Source organism: Dermacentor albipictus, chromosome 1 (genome assembly GCF_038994185.2).
Source record: "Dermacentor albipictus isolate Rhodes 1998 colony chromosome 1, USDA_Dalb.pri_finalv2, whole genome shotgun sequence".
Taxonomy (NCBI): Eukaryota; Metazoa; Arthropoda; class Arachnida; order Ixodida; family Ixodidae; genus Dermacentor; species Dermacentor albipictus.
Genome location: NC_091821.1, coordinates 46,013,215 through 46,023,544, shown reverse-complemented (window position 1 = coordinate 46,023,544; position 10,330 = coordinate 46,013,215).

Sequence of the window (10,330 nt, the reverse complement as noted above, 5' to 3'; positions counted from 1 at the left end):
TCCACGTGCTTGAACTTTCATTTTCGTATTCTGTGTGCAGAAGACATGAAAGGACAGGAAAAGAAGAAACGCTTTGAGGGTCAACCTCACTAACGCGCCGAAGGCTACCTTATATGCACAAAGGAAGAGCTAAGAAATGAAAGAAGGGCGAACGAAAGAGGCGGGCGAACAGATGACGCATGAGCGAGGGATGAGCAGCAGGCTATCTATAAACGGTCAGTAGAGTCATGTGCCGATAAGTACGTACTATAAACGCTGACGTACGTTTCTGGAAGGAGGACGAGGAAAGATTTTCTAATAGGACCTTTTCTTCCGTGAAATACAACCTTGTGTGGGTAATATGCTAATATGATTTCAAAGGATAAATAGCGATAAAAATAGAGGAAGTCCACTGAGGCTAAGAACAAAAAAAGTCTGTCTTGGTATCTTGCGTGGGGAGAACGGAAATATTGCAAACACTTCAGAGATGCGGAAATCGGACAGAAGAAGTGATCGACAGGCTCTTCTCATCTTTCATAGTCGCCCTTGGGGTGGCTAGCCATTCCAATGTAGCAACCGTATAGGTGAGTGAAAGTCACCCTTAGTCGTAGGTGGCATAGCGCGGCGGCATCGCAACGCAGGATTTCGGGTGGAAAGTGTAGCCGTAGCGACGGATCAGGAACGTGTCAGTGTGTAAAAAGTGTGGGATTGAAGTTATCCGGATGATCTCAAAGAAGAGATGTGATTTTTTTTTGCATACCGGAACTTCGTATTGCAGCGTTTGCCCTTAGTAATGGGATAAGTGCGGTCTGCGTATTGTCATGAAAAAATTGAGCATCTCCGTCGATGAAATGGCTTCAAATACCAAAAATGACCAGGCAGCTTCTCAAGCAACAGAGGTATACCACACGGCATTGACAAGACTGCAAATGGGAAATTATGTGTACAGTCGGTGAATACAAATAAAAAATAATAATAAATTCTGGGATTTTGCGCTCCAAAACTATGACATGGTTATGAGGCACACCATAGCGGCCGCCATCGAAACGCGGCCGCTGCGGGCGTGCAATCAAACGCGTGACCTCGTGCTTAGTATCGCAAAGAAACAGCCGCTATGCCATTGCGGCGAGCACAGTGGCATGAAGACGCACAAGCAAGATAACTTCAAAAAATAATGTGTTTAAGTAACACGCCCAATACGCCGAAGGCGCCTGGGAAGCGGGCAGATTATCAGGAATGAGAAAAGTTTTGACAGGAAGACGCAATCGAAGTAGGAAGTCTTCATTGTACGTGAGCTAGAACGCGATCAACGTTAAGTCTTTCGGATTTGTGTTTTTACCGAAACTTGATAAGCTTTTATACAGTGTAACTTGCCGAACCAAATAAATTGATAGCGTCAGGGGAACATGGCAGCTCTCATTGTAACAAATGTCGCCCTTAGCCTTCACTGCGAGGTTTGGGCGAAAAATACAGACTTTTTTTTAGTCTGCGTTGCCCTGTTAACCTGTTAAATGTTAACATTTAAATATAACGTAAAGAGGAAGTTTGTTATCCGATGTTTGGGGCTAGAGTGACCCTGACACCTGCTGGTACCTGCACCTGAGGATCTATATGTGACAATCTTACAACTTGTCCTAAGGGGCCCGGCGCCTGTGTCTACGGGGGATAGTCGTCATCCCTTCTGGCTGTGTCCTGGTACTAAAGACATGACACGCAAGATGCTTTTGAAGGTCAAACCGAAGCCGAATGTCCGGAGGACTTTACCTTTTGTATAACGGACAAGCACACGAATTCATTGCTGCAGTACCGGCATCAAACAGGGCTGCATGCATTTATGTGACACCTTTTGGTATATTTTTGTACATATGTTTCGGGTCAAGTTTTTAAAAAAAAGAAGAAACAAAACTGTAAAAGCTCAAGAGCGAGTGGGCTTTGCGTCCGGCGTGCTACTTGCGCTTACAGCGCCACTATTATGGCTAAAAATCAAACCTTCTGTATGCGAAGGAGAAAACAAAGGAATGAGCAACCAACGAATAAATTAGGAAACCAAAAAAATAAATAAGTAGTTCTTGAGGTTCCTGACCGCTGTAATGACTCAACAAAGTAATAAATAATGAAACGCTAGCTTTCACATACAACACTTTAACTCTAAGTGAACTGTACCCGACAAACGAACAGATTTCGATGCCACGTTTGCTTTGGCACATTATTTCCATGGTAAAGCGCTCCGTCCACGCTTAAGGCCTTAGTGGTACGCACATCTGGACACAACCTGAAAAATAGGATAAAATTGGCCGCGTCTCTGCATGCTTCGCTTCAAATGACGTCAGTGTGCGCAACCCCGCTGTTGCTATATACGTAAGTACACCACATAGACGTCAGTGGTGGTCTCATATCAAAGCCATTGTAGAGTAGTTTTGATCCCATAATGCAAATGGTCATATTCGCAGACAGAGCATCGCGACTATGCGCAAGTTCTCGAACGCTCAACTTGAATTTTAAAAACAAGATACATCGTACGTGTCTTATATAAGGGTTGTGATGTTGCTCACTCTTCTATTCAATGAATATATCTTGTCAAACAAAAAATGCTACATTTTCAACTCTGCAGACACGTAGCATCTGTGGTCGTCTGCTGTGTGCAGACAACTACAGACTGTCTGCTGCAGGATCACTATTCTCCGCTCCATACATAGCAGTCAATGCTGTGGAGACTAGAAAGACTTCTTGCAGTGACTTCGCACTCGGATATAGTTCGATGTTCCTTCTACCACAGTTGTGCGCAATTGTTTTTTTTATATAAGCTCAGTGTTGAAGGAAACAGGGTTTAACCATTAGAAACAAACGCACTGTGGTATACCATGGCTAATGCATTGTTTTAGGTCATTTTTATTTTTGTTGCTCTTTTCGGGCTTTTTATTTGCTTCTATCCTAACGCCAAGGTTATGTGCGCCTTACTTTTTAATATAACATTACACTTAAGAATGACAATTGTGTATTCTATTCATAGTGAATTCGAGAATTCTCGAATTTAATACGAATAGAATACCCAATAATGCCCCTTTAATAGTGAATTCCCTATTAAAGGGACACTAAAGGAAATAACAAGTCAAGCTGAAGTTATAGATCTGTGCTCGAGAACGTCTAAGGCGTCAATAATTTTGCGAACAGAGATTTAGTAATCGATAAATTAACGTAAATTCAGGACGCTATATATTAGACTCCCCTGGGTCATTGAACTACTAAAGTGATGACGAAGGCACTCCTAATACTAATTATCTCCCTAGTGTTCAACCACTCGCAATGAAGAGATCATTGTATTGCATCATAAGAGGAAAGAAAATGCTACCTGTGAAGTTCTGTTTGATATGTAGAAAAGTGGTGCAATGCAGAAGGACATAAAGTTGGGCAAGTTGGTACGGTCGTCCTGTGTTCTTCTAGTCTGTGAGTGCGTCACACCGCGCTACAATGCAAGCAAAATGGCGTAATTTCACCCGGAAGGCGAAACATCGATTGCGATAGCAAAATAGTAGACAGTTATACGAAGTAACGATTGTAGTTCTATCGGCTGCATAAGCTTGGAAGCATTCGCTTACTTACTGAATTAGTAAGCACGGTGTCAGCGCGCACAGGCAATCATGAACATACCACACTCAACGACAGAGGACACTAACTGTCAAAACGCTGTAGTGTGAGCAAGTGCGGCAGCAGCAGCGAGCGAAGTCACCTTCGTGGTGTTCATCGCTTCAACGCAAACAGCGGCGAGAAAGCAGCACGCACATATGTATGAGCCGTCTGCAGATCGCTCTCAAGATACGGCGCGCGTGACCGCGCGCCGCCAACCAAAGCACGCAGTTGTTGGCGGAGTAAACGAGCCCCCCCCCCCCCCCTTCTTCACGCGCCGCCTCTCTACTTTCCTCCATTTCGCGCGCGAGATTGAGCCACGATCGTCAGCTCCCTTGCGCCCGGTGAGAAATACGCAGTCGCTGTCGGAGCCCAATGCGGTCCGCCTCCCCCGACGAGCTTTCGCGCGACGAAACACAGTGCGTTTGCTCTGCGCTTTACTTCTTGAAGTGCGCCTACCCGCCGCGGTTGCTCAGTGGCTATGGTGTTAGGCTGCTGAGCACGAGGTCGCGGGATCGAATCCCGGCCACGGCGGCCGCATTTCGATGGGGGCGAAATGCGAAAACACCCGTGTACTTAGATTTAGGTGCACGTTAAAGAACCCCAGGTGGTCAAAATTTCCGGAGTCCCCCACTACGGCGTGCCTCATAATCAGAAAGTGGTTTTGGCACGTAAAACCCCATATATTATTTAAAGTGCGCCAGAGTGAGCCGCGATCGTCGGCTTCTCCCGCTTGCTTTCACTCGCACATACAGCATACGGCGCGCGGCGACGGTGTTATCACCCTTGGACTTTATACTGAACATCACGGCGATGGCGACGCCGACAGCGACAGCAAAAATGCACTTGGACTGTCGATATGATTCCTAGCCCAATAAAAAGAACTCATTGCCGTTGCCATTGAGAACGACGCGGGCGGTCGAAAGGTTTCGTTTTTCCATTCTGCACCGCCCGAGCTTTGCAGTTTCAGTAGTTTTGTTATCGCGCAATACTGCACTCGTTTTGCTGGCTCGTGAAACTCACACAAATTCCAATTAGCAAAGAATGCCACGTGATGTATCGGGATTCCCGATCGGTCCACAGCACTTGACCATATGACTTGACCAAGAGCAGCTGCAGCGGCGAATCCGACACTCTGTCTTGGCTCGGTTTCTACATGACCGCTCGTTTGCGTTTTGCCCAGAAAACCGCAACGCCACCCGTCGGGCGCCATTTTACTCACTGATGTCAGTAAAGGGCAATGATGCCGTATGCAACGTCACCACTGCTCGCTCAGGGCGGGCGATTTGAATTGCGTTAAAGGTATTCAGCTACGCTTCAGATACAATTTCCTCGTAAACTAAGTTTTTCTTGGCACGAAACAAGCGCTGTGAGGTTTCTGGTATAGCATTTTATGAGCCCACGTCTACTTAGTAATTGCATTTAGTGTCCCTTTAAAATTAATGGAATATTCGTTTCTGTTTGAACATCAATAGGGATGTAAGAGGGATCTGCTCTGAATGATACTGCTGCAGAGGAGCCGTGGTTGTTGCCAGTGGCGTACCCAGGAGGTCACACACCAGGCCCATGCCCCCTGCAATTTCAGTGTTAATATGCAGCCTTTCAACTTCCCTCCTCCCTTGTTCGCGGATCTAGTGGGTGCCCCCCTAATACCCCCCCCCCCCCCCGGAAAAAAATTAATGGCTACAGAACTCGTTGTTGTGCAGGATTATTCGAATGGACCTAACAGTTATAATCACAACGACTCCGTGCGTGCGGTTCATGTAGAAACACACGGTGCCGAGAGAATTGCTTAATATTCTCTGCTCAATGAAAATACTGCCGCATCGTCACCATGCGAAGAACCGCCACAGACTTTACAATCGCCTGCTTCGGACACTTTGACACATATCGTTCATCGTGAAATAGAAGCAATGTCACCAGCACCTCTTGTGCCCGATCTCTCAACTGCTAACCAGCCTATGGTTTTCTTGATTCAAGCCGTGGTTCGACAAGAGGTCGCTAATTTGGGACTCTGTCTGCACCGTGCGCGTTCCACCAGTTGCACCAGTCACACCATCAGTTCCACCAGTCGCGCAGAGGGGCCAGCACTTTTATTCGCGATACCGCAATCCCGCCGAGTGGATGACGCCAGATGATCGCCCAATATGTATCGCGTGTTCTTGAGTTGGGCATATTGCGCGGCACTGCTGGAGCCGTCGTACGTCGCCGACTGGCTGGAGCACCCAGAACCCTCGTCCTGAAGGCTACTCCCGTACAATATCGTCGCGCTCTCTATACCGACTGACACGCCCGATGTCGACATTCGCACCAATGTGTATAGCAGGTCACCACCACCACGCGACCGCCGATCTCCCTCCTTGCAAGCCCGTCGATTCCCTTCGCCTTCGCCGCAAGCCCGCCGTTTCACATCGCCTGCCAACCATGTACGCTACGTACTGGAAAAGTAACGAGTGCAGCTCCCGGAGGGGACGCTGCATTCTTGACCTTGCTTCGAAATCCTCGTCTTACTGTCCCTACCCGCTCTAATTTGCTTGAAGTTCAAGTCGACGGTGTTACTGTTACGGCCCTTATTGACACTGGTGCACAAATCTCGCTGATGAGCGCTAGTTTTTGTGAGAAGCTGAAGAAAGTCCTGAAATGAGCCGTGCAACGTGCAGTAAGAGTCGCCGATGGAAGCACACCTACCGTTGTTGGAAGATGTACTGCCCGCGTCACTATATCTGGCCATCGGACAAGTGCTCTGTTTCTTGTGCTTGAGCAGTGTCAATTGGACGTGATCTTGGGCATTGACTTTTTATCCACACATTCAGCCTTTGACTGTGGCACCGGTGTCCTTCAACTTCAACTCCCTTCTGTCCCCGAGACTATTGCTGCTCGGCCTACTCAACTGTGTACTGTCGATCTTGTGCGACTGCCGCCGCAATCCACTACTTATGTTCTTCTGACGCCCCCTCCTTCTGTCGCTGTCGCTGACGGGGATTACGTTGCATCCCCAATTATTGATGTTCTCTTGGCACACAATGTGACCCACGATTGTTGAAATTGTCAACAATGAAGGTTATCTCCCTGTGCTCAACTTCGGCTTATCCGCCCATGTTTTACCTTCCGGAATTGCGCTTGCAACGTTGTCATCCCTAAACGACTGTCAGATTTCCACGCCAACATCTGAAGCCCCTTCACGTCCTACGAGCGCAGCAGGATCTGTCAGCTTGCCCACCAGTGAATTCGACAAAATGATCGCTACGGACCTTTCACCGGCACACGCTGTTGAACTTTCCCGTGTGTTAGCGTCGTATCGGAATGTTTTTGAGTTCGACAACAGCCAGGCCAGACAACAGTTGTCATGGGTCGAATCGACACAGGCGACGCAAACCCTGTTCACCGTCGTCCGTATCGCGTTTCTGCTGCTGAAGGGGTGATTATACAAAAAGAAGTCGAAAAGATAAGAAAAAATACGGCACCTGGCGTTTCTGTGTCGATTACAGACACATAAACAAGATCACTAAAATGGACATATATCAGTTGCCTCGTATAGATGACGCCCTCGACTGCCTCCATGGAGCGAGTTATTTTTCGTCCATCGATCTGCGGTGTGGCTACTGGCAAGTTGCCGTAGATTCTATGAACCGTAAGAAGACCGCATTTGTAACACCTGACGGGCTATACCAATTTAAAATTATGCCCTTCGGTCTATGCAATGCGCCAGCCACATTTCAGCGCATGATGGATTCGTTCCTTCGAGGCTTCAAATGGTCGAACTGCTTATGCTACCTGGATGACGTTATTGTTTTTTCAACGACATTTTCCAGCCATATTCAGCGTCTGTCGGCCATTCTCCAAGTGTTTCGCAGCACCGGTCTTCAGCCCAGCTCATCCAAGTGCCACTTTGGTCGCCGCGAAATATCAGTGCTCGTACGCCTTGTTAATGGCGTAGGAATCCCAGATGACTGAAAAAAATCGCGCCGTGAAGCATTTACCCGTACCTTCCTCTATCAAAGACGTTCGCTCCTTCGTTGGCTTATGTTTTTACTTACATCGCTTTGTCAAAAATTTCGCTGACATTACCCGCCAACTCAGTGAACTTCTCAAGAAAGATACGCCTTTCTCATGGGGCCGTAGCGAAGCCTATGCATTTTTGGTGCTTATACGCCTTCTCACGACTTCTCTGTTGGCCCACTTCGACCCTTCTGCTCCTACGGAAGTTCGGACGGACGCCAGTGGATACGGAATCGGAGCCATCCTTGCCCAGCACGAGCGTGGTCGCGGCTGCGTCATAGCGTACGCTAGCAACCTGCTATCTGCCCGAGAGCGCAATTATTCAATTACCAAGCGTGAATGCCTCACCCTTGCTTGGGCCATCTCCAAATTTCGGCCGTACCTCTTTGGCCGTCCATTCACGGTAGTAACTGACCACCATGCGCTCTGCTGGCTTTCCTCGCTGAAAGATCCTACAGGCCGTCCTGGACGCTGGGCTTCGCGGTGTCAAGTGTACTCGTTTTCCGTAGTGCACAAGTCTGGCCAACTACATCAGGACGCGGACTGCCTGTCCCGACATCCCATTGATTCACCCGACAACACCAACCCTGACACCGATGCTTGTGTTCTTTCAATCTCGGACTTCCTTCATGTCGGCGATGAACAACGGCGTGATCCGGCGTTACGATCCATCATCGACCGTCTCAGCTCCGGGGCTTCTGAAGAGTCGCTCCGGATGTTTACCTGACATAGTCGAACTTTACACCACCATAATGTATACCCCGAAGGCCCTGAGCACTTCCTGGTGGTACCCTCCCACATGCGTTCCACTGTCCTCCAGCGGTTTCACGGCGAACCCACAGCAGGTCACCTTGGTGTAATGCGCACTTATCGTCTGCGGCGTCGTGTCTTTTGGCCTGGGCTTTATCACTCCGTGCAGAGGTATGTTGGCTGCTGCGAGCTGTTTCAACGACGCAAGAGGCCACCGATGCTTCTTGCCGGCCTTCTTCAGCCTGTCGATGTCCCAGTAGAGCCGTTCTTCCGCGTCGGCCTCGATCTGATCGGACCTTTTCCTATATCAGCATCACGGAACAAATGGGTCACTGTCGCGTCAGACTATGCCACGCGCTACGCTAGTACACGTGCGCTTCCAGCCAGCTGTGCTACTGATATTTCCGACTTCCTTCTCCGCGATGTGATTCTGCATCATGGAGCTCCCCGTCAGCTGCTCACCGATCGCGGTCCTTACTTCTTGTCCCGTGTCATTGATGACCTCCTCCGCTCATGTTCCGCAAAACACAAGGTCACCACCGCCTCTCATCCTTAGACAAATGGTGTCACAGAACGACTGAATTGCACCATAACCGGCATGTTCTCCATGTACATTTGTACCGACCACCGCGACTGCGATGTTACATTACCCATTGTTACATTCGCCTATAATACGTCACGCCACGATACTGCACGTTGTTCTACGTTTTATCTTCTTTTTGGCCGTGAACCGACACTCCTCATGTATACATTGCTCCTATTCGCTCCACAACAACCGTTGGAGTACGCACAAGATGCCATCGCAAAGGGGAACGCTGCGCGTCTTATCGCGCGTGACCACCTTATGATGTCGCAGGCACCACAGAAGTTGCGTTACCACTGTCGTCATAAGGATGTATATTACGCTCCAGGATCTTTAGTGCTCCTCTGGTCGCCAACTCGACGAGTTGGTCTATCAGCGAAGCTTCTACCACGTTACCATGGTCCTTATCGCGTTCTGCGCCAAGTTACCGACGTGACGTGTGAGATTGCACCAGCAAAGCCAATGCTGCCTTCTACGCCGGTCCTGACTGATGTAGTTCACGTTGCTCGGCTCAAGCTGTATAATGCGTTTGTTGATGCTGCATTCTAGCCTACACGAATGGTGTGAGTGTTTTCGCCTGGGGGGTAATGCCGCGAGACAGAAATCTGTGTCATTAGGCCAGCACCGATGAAGAAGACGTAGAGGTGGCTCCTCGCCATATTGGTTGCTGTGACTCCTGTGCTGCTCGCCTTACTTGTAATTATTTCTAAATATACGTTTTCTGTGCAACAATATAAAGGAAAAAGACCCTCACGACGTGATAGGCAAGAGGCAATTTTTAACCGCTGAGCGCGTGGAGTGTATATGAAAAAGTAGAGCGGAGAGCAGGTGGCTTGTGCCGATCGTGGCGCGGGCGTCGCTTAAAGCTACCATGAACGAAAAAATGCCTTGAAAGCTCCGGCAACTGTGGTCTGCCTACTTCCCAAGAGCAAATGCGTCAATAGGCGCAGGAGAGTGCAAGGGACGGCGTCGGAGGAGGTTGCCTTGCCGAGGCTAGCTGCATGACGTCATCATCTCTTGCCACATCTCATGTCTTTTCCCTTCTTCCAAGATGCCATGATTGCGAGAGCGCGCTTGGTTCCGAAAGCGGTCACGGCTGTCAGTAATGGCAACATGGTGTCCGTTGGGCCGCGGCTCAAAAATTCACCGCCAAGCGGAAAGAGGAACAAAAGTAGTGAAATCAAAACTGCGGTTTTCAAACCACCGGGGGTGCAGTAAGTGGGGGAACTCAGCAAAAGCTGTACAATGAGCCTTCGCGCACATCAATCACCCATCATCGACGCTTTATGGGCGTGTCGAGATGGAGCCATTATTCTGAAGCGATAGAGGAAGGTGTAAAACAGGTTGGTGCTACTTCTTACGCAGTTACGCGCATGATTATTAACGGCTGAACCG